The sequence below is a fragment of the Canis lupus genome, chromosome 1 (genome assembly GCF_048164855.1).
Source record: "Canis lupus baileyi chromosome 1, mCanLup2.hap1, whole genome shotgun sequence".
In the NCBI taxonomy this organism is placed as follows: Eukaryota; Metazoa; Chordata; class Mammalia; order Carnivora; family Canidae; genus Canis; species Canis lupus.
This window is the reverse complement of record NC_132838.1, coordinates 12548398-12561218: the sequence shown is the minus strand read 5'-3', so window position 1 is coordinate 12561218 and position 12821 is coordinate 12548398. Positions and strand designations below refer to the sequence as shown.

Sequence of the window (12821 nt, the reverse complement as noted above, 5' to 3'; positions counted from 1 at the left end):
AAGAGAAGTCAGAAACATGCATGCATAATCTTCCAATAACAAATACTGGAAGGTACATAAACAAATAAAACAAAAAAAAAAAACTCTACATGGGCCAAACTTGTGTGGAGGCTGGGTATAATCAGAGGAGCACTTAGTTGGTACACCTTGGTTAAACAAATTAAAACATTATTGGTCTTGCTCTTTTTTGTATTAAGTCAGACAGGAGATAGGCAAATTTTCAAGGTCAGTTCAGGAACTGTTTTCCAGAAATTTAGAAATCTATATTTTGTTTTAATCTATAGAGGAATATTTGAATGGTTAAAGGTATCTAATAATTTTCTAAAAAGTCATGGAGCTATCGTTATTCATAAATATATTTAAAATAAGCTTACTTAGTTTTTTAATTAGCTCTTAGGTGGAAACTATTAGATATCTCATAGGATAAAGGAACTGAATTATCAATCAATATGGATTCTAACAGCAAATGGCTTGCTTGGCATGAGCTAGTCCACTGTCTTTTTAGAGCTCCAAAATATAGGCATTTTACCTAAAGCAAGTGACTCATTCAAATCTTATTCTCCTAAGAAAATGAGAATTGTGATTTATATTAGTATTTCAAGAAAATTTTAAGGTGTGATGGAGATTCATGTCAACAGACTTGTATAAAAAGACATTCAATACATATATAAATACATATATGTTATATAAAATATATATTTAATACAATATACAAAAATATGTATTTATATGTAATATATAATCAACAGAATTGTTTATAGTATACATTCAATTGAATATATTTATATATATAATTAAATTGAATATATTTACATATATTCAATTGACTATATTAAGTTGAATATGTTTATATATTAATATATATAAGTATATGCTTATGTACTTATATATATTAATATATAAGCATATACTTAATTATAAAAATTGAATGTATATTATTCTAAGTAAATATATATTAACTATAAATGTTTATATATAATGTACAATAATATACATTCAATTTTTATAATTAAAGTCAATACTGTCTGACCTATAAAAAATATCACATTAAGGGGCCCCTGGATCACTCAATTAGATAAGCCAACAACTCTGATTTTAGCTCAGGCCATTGTCCCAGGGTCATGAGATCCAGCCCTGCTCAGCAGGGAGTCTGCTTGAGATTCTCTCCCTCTCCCTCTGCCCCTCACCCTGCTTGTGCACTTTCTCTCGCTCTCAAATAAATTAAAAAACCCTTTTTAAAAATATCTTATTAAAAATGAGAAAGGCTACAACCAAATTATTTTTCCATTGCTTAGAAAAGCTATGAAATTTAAGCAAAAAAAAAAAATCCTTGGTATTTGAAATGCAAAATATCAAATAATTAAGTCTGACTATCTAGGATCTTTAAGAATCCTGCTTTGGATATTGCAGTATGGACCAATCAGCATGCTTTTATTACTGGGTTTTGATTCTTATTCCCATACCTGAAATGTATCATAAGAATATGAACCAATCTCTTTCCCTTTCTGAATTTCAGTTTCATCATTGATAAAATAAGGGAATATGCTTAAATGTCTTCAAAGGTGTCTTATGTAGGTCATTTCATGCATAAGGTATTGAGTCCAATTATCCTCAGTGACTAATGGTAATTTAGTGGCTTGCTAAGGCTCATTAACCCTTTCAGACCAGTATTTGCATCCACAGATATATTTGCAAGGAAGTCTTTAAGTTACTAAAACATTTTTTGTCACTATTAAATGTGAAAAGCGCTAGCTAATAAACATGGCATAATGAGTACACATTTCAACCACAACTTTTCTCACACGAACACATGAATGCATTAGGAAATGGTGTGCCTTAATTTGTCCACAAAATCTGTTTGTTTATGTTGGTCCTAATATAATTGTGTCAGTCTGAATCAAGCCTGTTCTTTTTTTGATCTTTTGCAGTAAGGGGCCCTCCCTTAATTCGGACTTTAGAGTGACCATTTTGTCAGTTGGGAATGAAATAAAGGAGAGATGCTTGTTCTATCCATTTTTAATCACTCAGACCTAAATGTGGAAAGTGGAACCATTTGCAGTTCACAAAGACAGTGACTGCTGCAGATTTCACCTTTGAGCATGAAGTAGTTGAAGTTCATAAAAAGACTATTGCTCTTCTTAACCATGAGAATCTTCTAGGGTGGTGGTTCTTCAATACTTATTAAGCATGCTTGCCTTCTTCAAAATTCACCTTTGAAGAAACTGGCTCATTTCATCTAATCTTTCTTCCTATAGTATATAATCTCTCATATTTTCTTCTCCTGGATTTTCCTTCTGACTGTGAGTTCAGCCTCAAAGTCACATAGCTCCATGCAGCTGCTAGAAGTAGGGTCATTCCTACATGCACATTTTATGTGTGTTAAGAGAGTACTAAATATAATTGAGTGGCACCAGCTATAAAGCCTACAGAACCCAGAGCACGCCAGCTCTCCAGATCTCCATGCAGGGAACAATCAGGTTAGTGTTGCTCAGAGGAGCTCAGTGGGCATGGATGGAGGAATAGTGTCCCAAATACAAGGGGAACAACTGAATGCATGCTTAGGGAGCCCTTTTTCTGTCTAGGTGAGCAGAGAAAATCAAATTTTATCTGAAAAAAAAAATCCCCCATTAAATCCCTTTGCTCTTTGGAGATTATATAAAGTTCTGTGACTATTCTCCTGATTTTCCTGCTGTATCCTACTGTCTTCATACTCATCATATCCTAGACTCAAGTGAAATGTCACACTGGTTTATGCTTTTAGGACTTTCCAATAGCAACTATTATCTTCCTTCTTCAAATCTGGTGCCTCACTGTGCACTGTTCTTTTACAGAGTTTAGTCTCTTCTCTCCCCTTTAATAATTATGTGCCTGGAATATTCTGTGGGGTCGTGGCCTTACTCCCCCTTGTGGTGTCTGCAATTTGTGGCATTAGACTTGGAGTGTAGCTAGCACTCAGTAAATATTTTTGAAATGAATTTATTGAGAAAATCCACAGTTTTCAAAAGATTCTATAGCTTGTCACTGAGTGATAGTGCAACGTTTAGCAGAAATTTGCATTGTTGCTTTTCCTCTAAAGGTTTTAGAAGGCTTTTATAGAACAACTGTAATTCAAGAGACAGCACAGGCCTAGCTATATTATTTCTGACAATTTTGATTGAGCTGCTTTTTAAAAAGTAATTTGTGTTCCAACTATTCTGAACCCAGAGATACAATTGCACATCAGTAGTATCATACACTATTTAAATAAGTAAGTGTTCCCTTGCTTTGGAATTTAATACCAAAACCAAATCAGTTGTTTATCTGTTTGAGTTTGTTCTTCAGAAAGAAAATGCAGAGACAGGTAGCAGGAAAAGTTCTATTTATACTTTCAAATAATAACCACTGACCCACAACAGCACAGGTATTCTCTCTCTCTCTCTCTTTTTTTCTTTTTCTTTTAGCACAAGTATTCTCAGCCCTGAGAAGCCCCAATACCTGAAGAAAACTGGAAATAATAGCCAGGATTACCTCTTTTGCTTAGATAGGGGGAAACCTGAATTCCTCACTTTTGGGTTCCAGTTACACTATGTCATTTTGTTCTCATTTCCTTTCTGTGGGTTTCTTCTAAATGGTTTGCATGGGGAGTTACCTACTTGCAATCTCAAAGCCAATGCACAATCTTTGCAGTGCAAACTGAGAGTCTTAGAGAAATCTTCCCTGTAGATTTTCACTTGGTTCTCTCTGGACCTCAGATCACTGAGCATCCTGCACTCGAAAGGCTTCTGCAAGGCCTTCTGCAAGGCCTGATGCCCTCCTCTTCACATGGAGAAGCTTTTAAGGAATGACTTCCTTAGATCCCAATAGATATCTTTGCGTTTTCTAAATAATTCTGCGCTGATATAGTAGCTCTCTTGTCTCTGAATATCTTCAGGGCCCTTCAGCTGAATGATATACTGGGTGGCTCAGTGGTTGAGCATCTGCCTTTGGCTTAGGTCAAGATCCCAGGGTCCTGGGATGGTGTCCCACATCAGGCTCCCCGCCGGGAGCCTGCTTCTCCCTCTGCCTATGTCTCTGCCTCTCTCTCTGTGTCCCTTATGAATAAATAGATATAATTAAAAAAAAAAGTCTGAGTAATATACTCTGAAAGTATTCATTTGAACAGACAGGCTTTCTGGATAATGAGAAGGGAGGCAGGGCGAACACCCTAAGCAACAAAATTATTATATTAGCTCAGACTTTTGATTCTTCCAGTCCAGTATTCTGTGAGGGATACAGTCATCAGTTGGATGTGGTTGGGGGGTGATTCTATGATGCTAATTGTAGGCACACATTCCTTTTATTAGTTTTCATTTATGCTTCTTTGCTGATAACTGATGTCAAGAAATCTTTAAAGATGATTAGATAGATAGATAGATAGATAGATAGATAGATAGAAAGAAATAGGTTTTCTAATTACATTCAAGAGATTTTCATACATTAGTGGCACAAATAGAGTTCAGGACAAGATATTTCTTATCTCGATTTCTCGAACAATTTCCTAAACATTTTCTCATTTCCAGTCCAAGAAATGGCTTAAAAAGCCTGCCAAGCCTCCTTCTTCTACTGAAATTATGATAATGATTCTCCTTCATAAAATTCCATAAAATTCCTTACAATGCCCCATTGCCCTCATGGTACATTCCAAACATTTTCTCTCCCCATTCAAGACTTTGTCATGTGGCCACTTTTTTTGTGATCCCACACTTGACATTTATGCATACTTCATCACCATGTTTATCAAGGTATATGGAGATGCATGCACCTCCTTATTTTCACCATAGGTTGGAAGGTTCCTATGGTTAGGAAATACATCCTAAATTCATCTTTGTATCCCATCATCCAGAAGGTTGTCAGTTGATATTTAACTAATTAGCAAATGAGTATATTGAGCTAGAATCTCTCCTATTAAGATCTTTATTTTCTAGAAGATGGAAGCATACTTAATTAGATAAAATAAACTGAAGAACATAGACATCCGCAGGAAATGCTTAGCATTACAAAATTAAAAAATATTTTAGGGACACCTGGGTGGTCCAGTTGGTTAAGTGTCTGCCTTCAGCTCAGGTCATAATCTTTAGGTCCTGGGATTGAGCCCTGCATTGGGCTCCCTGCTCCCGCAAGGAGTCTGCTTCTCTTTCTCCCTTTGCCTGCTGTTCCCTTGCTTGTGCTTTCTTTCTCTCCAGAAAAAAAAAAAAACAAAAAAAAAAACACCTTTAAAAAATATAGTACCCATAAACTTATGGTAGAAAAAAAAGTAAATGGCCCACTTTTTGAGTTTGCCTTACATAGGTGCTTCTTATCTCCTGTCACTTCTGTTTTCCTACCATGACCCCTGAATTTCTAGAACTACTTAGTTCTCAATGGTTAGCTCTCTTCTGCTCTTAGCTGCAAGTCTTTGAGACTCACCTTTGGCTTTAGAGTAAGTTCAGGATGGAATGAATATGAATCTAACCTAATTAGCAATTGTATCAGAACTTTCTTATTTGTACCCAATCTGGTTTGAGAGCTAAAACATGTAGGGAAATACCATCCATACTGGTAAAAAGCATGACTGAGTTCTCCTACATTCTCTGATATTTCCTTTTCTAAAGCATAGTTCTCATACAGCTGATTAAAGGAGTTTTTATTTATTTATTTTTTTTAAGATTCATTTATTTTTTTGAGGGAGAGAGACAGAGACAGAGAGAGAGAGAATGGGGGGAGGAGGAGAGGAAGAGAGGAGCAGACTCCCTGCTGAGTGCAGAGCCCAACACAGGGCTGGATCCCAGGACCCCGGAGATCATGATCAGAGCCAAAATCAAGAATCAAATGCTTAGTCGACAGAGCCACCCAGGTACCCCAGGAGGGTTTTTCTTTAATAGAGAAGAATAAAGGATATTTATCAAATTTGTGCACAGCATTATATGACACTGAAGAAATAAAACCTTTGACTGAGGGGATTTGAAAAAATATTATTATATATAAGACTAGACATATTAGAACATAAATTTGAAAATTATATGGAAACATTATGAAATTTCATAAGTAAGCATATGCTATTATGACTTACATTTGTATTTCATGGAATCTTAAACATTTGGCAGCACCTTAGGATTTATCTAGTACAGTACATTTTTATTTGTGTTTCTCAGGAAACTAGGTTTTCTAATCAGCCAGAGAGAGTTTTAGGAAAAGAAGGGGAGAACAGAAAAATCTAAAAAAACAGTCTTGTCTCTAGACTTGACCATAGCCTAAATCTGTGGCACTCTTGTTTATGTCATTCCTAATGTTGGGCTTCATCCTGAGAATTAAAAAACACCTCTCAGGCACCTAGATGGCCCTGCAGATTTGTCCCTGGTCCATCACGCCAACTTAATCCATCTTGACTTTCCTCTTCCTACAGTACTCTAGGTTTCTCAAACACACCCAACTCCTGCCTTCTGCAGAGATTTCTCTTTGTGTATTCTGACCGGATTATTTTCCCTTCAGATCGTCACAAATGCAACTCATTGTCATCATCAGCTCTCAGCTTAAGGGCCATCTCTGCAGAGGTTATCTCTGATGTCCTAGGTAAGGGGGGGGGGGTGCGTAGTTCTCATCTGAATCACTCCATTCTTAATCTTGTCCTCCAAAGAGGCACACATCCTAGAGGATGAATGTCTTGTGACTGTGAAAACCAGAATCAGTCTTCTGATTAATTGAACTCATTTTAGCCCCCTCTAGAATCCCTGTAAAGGTTATGATTTAAGGAAATTTTTTAAAAAGAAGGCAAATCATATAGAAACATGTGGTTCAAGATGGAAGCCAAATTTGTGATCAATATTTATAGGGAAGCACATGATAAGAAAAGGATAAATTGTGTGGGGGGGAAAAAAAAACCCTTAAAAAATGGTCTCCAGAATTTTTTTTTCCCTTTCCTTCCTTTGATTAAAACAAATATGGTGCAGTACTTGTTTCCTCATACTAGCGCACAGATGAAGGAGCCAGGCAATCTCCTGAGCAGTTTACAAACAGCATGGTGTCCCCAGAGTTGTGTTAATTGCTGGATAAGAAACAAACATTGGCTTCTTCATTTAACAGATATTTACTATGGCCCAAATATGTGCCGTCTTGATCACACCGAATATCAATCCTTGTCTTCCTGAAGCTTTTAGCGCAGAACAATGCTAAGAATTGGTCCCATCCCAGCGATGCGTTCATTAGACAAAGCAAGGCGAATGCATGTAAGGCTATCAGAAAAATGTGAAGTTCTAGAATGTATGATATTAGCCAGAATAATTAATGATTTTATTTTATTTTATTTTTTTAAGATTTTATTTCTTTATTTGAGAGAGAGCCCTCGTCCCAAAGAGCAGGAGCAGGGGATGCAGGGCAGAGGCAGAAGGAGAACCCATGTGGGGCTGGATCCCTGGACCCTGAGGTCATGACCAGATCCCAAGGCAGATGCTTAACTGACTGGGCCACCCAGACGCCCCAATTAAGGATTTAATGCAGAAAAAACATGTCAAAGGCCTCCAAGATGAAGCCAAGTTTTAACGTCTGGGTACCTGGAGAATGATAGTGTCCCTGACAGAGCAGAGATGCCTGCGGAAACCCAAGGTGACATCCAAGAAGAAATAGGTCTGTTCTGGACATCCTGAGTTCGGGCAACGGCTTGACACTCGAGTGCAAGTGGCCTATGCTAGGCCATCCAAGCAGGCCTGGACTTGGGGAGATCTGGGGTCGGAGACAGACCTTTAAAAACGAAGCAACGTTAAATAAACAGCATGGCTAGGTATCTGGAACTTAACAGGAGCTCCCAAATTTCTTTTTGCTGTTAGCATTCTGAGCATGGCACGCAGTTGTAAATACTAACTACGTGAGAGGAAAAATCGCGAGCTAAAGGGGCAGGATGGCCTGGAGGGGAGGGAGCAAGTGTGTGCGCGAAAGGACAGGGGAGCAGAGATGCCGACGGGGACGAGCCCCCCCTCCCCCGCCCCCCGGACGTGGGACACTGGGAGTCGCTGCTAAGGATGCACCAGGGAAGCAGGGCAAGTTCCGCGGGCACAATCAGGAAAATGAAAACGAACGCACTTGGAGACGATCCGTTCGCCTCCGTACCCCTCGCGACACAGCGCCCGAGCAGCAGGTTCAATCCGGGGCCTGAGCACAGGAGAGGACCCTCCGCGCTGGGCGCGCTCTCGCCGAGCCGATCCCCTGCCCCGGCCCGCCCGGCGCCCCCGCCCGCCCCGCGGCGCCCAACTTGTGCCCCCGCGAGCCCCGCGCGGGGAACGTGCCCCGCAAGCGCGGGAAGTAGGACTAGGGCGGTCCGCGGAGGCTGAGGGGGCACAACTAGCACGCAGGGAAGCGGTAAGTTCTGATTAGTTTTATGACTTTGCCTTCAAGCCTCAGGAGCTCCGCTGATCACGGTTCTGCGACAGGTCGGGGGGGGGGGGAGGGGAGGGCGCTGGGAAAGGCAAAAGAAAAAAAAAAAAGATTCTCGAAACTCTCCCGCAGCTCCGCGCTTTCAGATGCAAATACCTGGCGGAGAGATGCGCGGGCTGCGGCCCCGCCCGCCGTCCGCGCTCCCCTCGGCTTCGCCGCCCCGGGCTCGGGCTGCGCGGATCCGTCAGGAGGGCGCGGGGGGCGGGGTGCGCGGGGGGCGGGGCGCGCGCGCGGGGGTGCGCGAGGCGGCGGAGCGCCCGGCCTCCCGGTAGCCCGCCCGGGTCCGCAGGAGGGGCCCGAGGCTCGGCGGCTGCCGGCCGCGCTCAGCGCCTCCGCGCCCCGCGCCCGCCCGCCCTCGCGCCCTCCGTCCGGACGCGCGCCCCCGCTCGCTCGGGACCCTGCGCCTGAGCCGCGCGGGCGAGCCGGCCGGGCCCTCGGAGCGGGCGGAGGCGGCGGAGGCGGCGGAGGCGGCGGCGGCGGGGCCCGGGGCGCCCGCGGCCCGCGGCGAGGCCGTGCCTGGGGCGCGGAGCCCTCCCGGCCGGGCCGCCCGGGGCCTGAGCGCGCGCCCTCTCGGACGCCGAGGCCGGGTCGCGGGTCGCGGGCGCCGGACGCCGCCGGGAGCGCAGCGAGGCCCCAGGTGAGCGCGCCCCGCCTCGGGAGCCGCGGGCGGGCGGGCGGGCGGGGGCTGCGCGCGGAGTTTGCCGGGGCGTCCCCAAGTTCCCGCCGCGGGGCCGGACAGACGGACGCGCGCGCCGGGTCGGGGGAGCGGGTCCCGGGCTGCGCGGGGGCAGGACCCCGCCCGCACCGCCCGGTCCGAGCCCGCGAGGGGGCTGCGCCTGCGGCTCCTGCACCTGTCGGGAAGGTGCGGCTCCCCGAGGGGCTTCGCTCCCCGCCCCCCTCGCCCCCCTCGCCCCCCCCGCCCCCCGCAGTTGGTCTCGCGCCGCCGCGGTGCGTCCGGCTCGGCGCCCGCCCCCTCCGCCTGGCTTGCACCTGCCCCGGGCGGGTTCGCGTCGGGGAAGGGCGCCCGGTTCGGTTCCCGCGAGTGCGAGGGGGACGCGTCCGGGGCACCTGCTACGCGGCGGCTCGCGGTGTGCAGCCTCCGGGCGTGGATTCCCGAGGAAGGACCTGCTGCCGAATTGCCCTCGCGTTGTAGACCCTTAAACCCTCCGGATCTCTTAGCCGTGAGTTCGGGTGAGTAAAGATCGGCGGGGACTTGCCCCAGCGGAGGGCACTGGGGCCCCCGTGAAGACATCGTCGAGGACCGGGCGTCTCGAGGCTTTGGGGATCTGCAAACGGAACCGTGAATATGCTTAAAACGCTTTTTTTTTTTTTTTAATGTTGCCGGGGATTATCTTCTGTTTATTAGATCATCGGAGTGAAATATCTCTAAGTAGGACTCGTCCTCCCTAATTCCTATAAGCAGACAGGTGTTCGGGTCATTTTCCATATTGAAGTAGATCAGCAGAACTTTATGGGAGAAAAATAGAAAAATGTGAGTGTACGGCCGGTACTAAGTGACAAGTATACATTAAAAAAAAAATCAGGCTCATATTTTAAAAGAGTTTAGGGACAGTAGCACCCCCCCTTTTTTTTTTAAAGGAAAGTTCGCATTGATACACGGCCAGCAACATCTAAATAGTTTTAAGTGTCTTTATAAAGACAGGTCAGTTGTGGGTAGGGGGGTGCTAAGGAAAGAAGTGATTACATTGGAAGCTTTCAGTAACTCACCAGATATTACTTCCCCCCCCCCCCAAAAAAAATAGCTAGACTTTCTGTTTACCCAAGCTCTTGTTACTAGATGAAAAAGGAAAATACATTAAGAGTCCTTTTCTCCGTTTGGGGGGCTATCTGAAATAGTATGAATGAAAATGCAGAAGAATTGAGGCAAGTAGTGAAAGTGACAACTTTGTGAAGTCTGGCTTCTATGTTAGTGTTCAGTATGGGGTGGAGTGGCTGGAACAATTAGGTAGCATTCCGTGTTAATAGTCTTATCTGGTAAAGTCTGGATAGAACAATAAAATAATAATCAGTAGTGCGGACCATCACCCTGCTAGAAGCTATTAGGGTTTGCAGCTTTAATAAAAGGGCATTGTGAGCTTACAACGTGAGATACTATTGTGATTAAGGGCTGCAGTAGGTCATTAGAATTGTGTTAACAATCAGCTGACAGACTCACAACTCTTAAGTCTTTGTATATAATAGCAGAGAGTTTTTCCCTCTTTTTCTAATAGAAGGGTAATTGTTAAGCATCTGTATTACTGCAGTTTACCCTTGAATTGACTCTAGTTTTTAGTGTCCAATGAAAAGGAGAGGGTGGGAAGCATACTGAGTTTTGGCTACCGTTCAGCCTTCCTAGATCTAAAAATCAACCCACTGTGTCTCCTCAGGCGTGATTTCTTTGCCGGTCTACCCATCATCCAGCCTTTTAGTTGTTTTGATGGCAAAGCAGTTATAAACTTCTCAGAAGGTATACTGATATGAGGAAGTGAATACATCTTTGTATAGAGTCAAATACTTTCTTGTCAAATCTTTTAGAAATCTTTTATGAAGTACTAAGCACATAAATTGCTCAGTGTTGTGAATATTTATGCTTGAGGGATCTTAACCTTCCTTGATTTTATAAAGGCTTTGGATTTATTGTGTTAGTGGTTTGTAGCATATCAGCATATCGCGGTTCTCTCTCACACATTTTTTTTTTTTTTTAACTTGGCTGGAAGTCTTCAAAGCCTTAGTTTAAAACGGGAGTTTCAGAAACTTCTAAAATAACGCACATTAGCGTCTTTGCAAAGGGATTGTGATGGAAGCTTTTCTCCTTGGCATGAAAGAATCAGTTGCTTCTAAATGGGGTGCAAAGGGGAGCTGAGGACAAGGAAAAAAAGACATGTGATCAGAGTCCTGTGTGTGACCATCTCCTCAGCCTCTGACAAGCAGAGCAGATCTAGCTGTAACCAGCAATACTCGAGTGCCTCCTCTGGGGATTTGCTGGTTTTGCAGAAAGCTACCCCTGCAAACATTTCCCCCTTGCCGTTCTGCAAGATTCCTCACTGACAAAATTATCAGTGCAAATGACTATGCAGACATCTGTCCATATATTCATCTCAGATTATACTCTAGATTGTCATTCTGCTTGGAATTTCTTTTAGGTTCTTCTGCAGAATGTCTATTGAAACATAATTCCTTTTATTGAAGTCACATGAATCATACCAAGCTCAATGTAAAAGTGAAGGTAAATTAAAAATTAAAATTGACATAGCGGAGATATGTTGCAGAAGTACAAAGGTAAACCACCTCACATATTATTTTACTGTTATAATTGTACATACGTATGTATAGTACATGTATTATTTATAATACTATGTACGATACTGTGCAAATGGCTCAGATGGTTGTGGTTTGTCATTTTTGTTTTTAATTCACACCGGCTTCTTCTCATTAAGTATCAACTCTTGCTCCCCTTTCTTTTTCATTCCTTTTACTCGTGACAGAAGTTATTTGTGCTTAGTTGAAATTGGCTCTGTAATCCACGTAGAGAAGTTCTCCATTCCATGTCTGATAGCCAGATGCACACTACAGGCTGTGTGATTCATTTCCAGGGCCCCTGCCTGAATATTTAGGCCAGTTAACGGTAGGAGGTTGTGGTCTGTGGTTGTAATGTTATCTGGCCCGGGGAGCTAATGGATTTGATCACAGTTTCTTTACGTGAGAAGTCACACATCCGCAGAGGGTCCCCAGCCTCACTAATTAAAATGTAAAAAATTATGCCTTTTAACTAAAAGAGAAGAGGGCTGTTCGATCAGTATTAACATTACTGAAGCTACTACTAAACTTTCAATGGTATGTGGATAAAAGAGGTTAAATGGTAGTGTGTTTCATAGTAGAAGCTAAAGATGGCAATATTAAATCTAGAATGATTATAAGAAGTTAGGAGCAGACAGTCCTTTACAAATACAGGATTTGTAGCAACAACCACCACCACCACATAACCATACCTATACATCCTTATATCCTAGGATATTTCTTGAATTGGTGCCCTGTTTCTAAAACAATGAGCTATGGATTACATTCAGTGGAAATAGTTACTATTTATTAACTATTAACTATTACTATTTATTAATACTATTAAATATTACTATTTATTTTTAATTTTTTGCAGAGAGAGGTGATCTTAAAGCTGGATCCTCCTCTCAGTGCTTTTTGTGTGACATATAAATTACAATCGTAAACCACGGACCCCTTTACCCCCATCCTGACTGGGTGCTCCTGACCCCTTCTGGATAGGAATCCTGATGATCTACATGGAGAATTCAAACTCATGGTCATATAGAAATTTGAATAGGATTAAATTTACTTTCCTCGGCATTTGGAGAATATGATACATTCCAAAAATGATAGATTGAAAT

The 12821-nt window shown here is 42.8% G+C and overlaps 1 protein-coding gene across 2 annotated transcripts in view; it reads left to right on the top strand.

Annotated features, from left to right (window-relative positions):
• The first annotated feature begins 8963 nt into the window (after positions 1 to 8963).
• Positions 8964 to 12821, top strand: part of CDH7 (cadherin 7) — a 120576-nt gene continuing 116718 nt past the window's right edge. The window contains exon 1 of one of the 2 annotated variants that reach the window (XM_072820850.1): positions 8964 to 9058. The gene's annotated coding sequence lies outside the window, so the exon portion shown is untranslated. Of the gene's footprint in view, positions 9059 to 9430; positions 9613 to 12821 lie in introns of those variants that run through there. The other variant, XM_072820860.1, reaches the window with a different exon arrangement.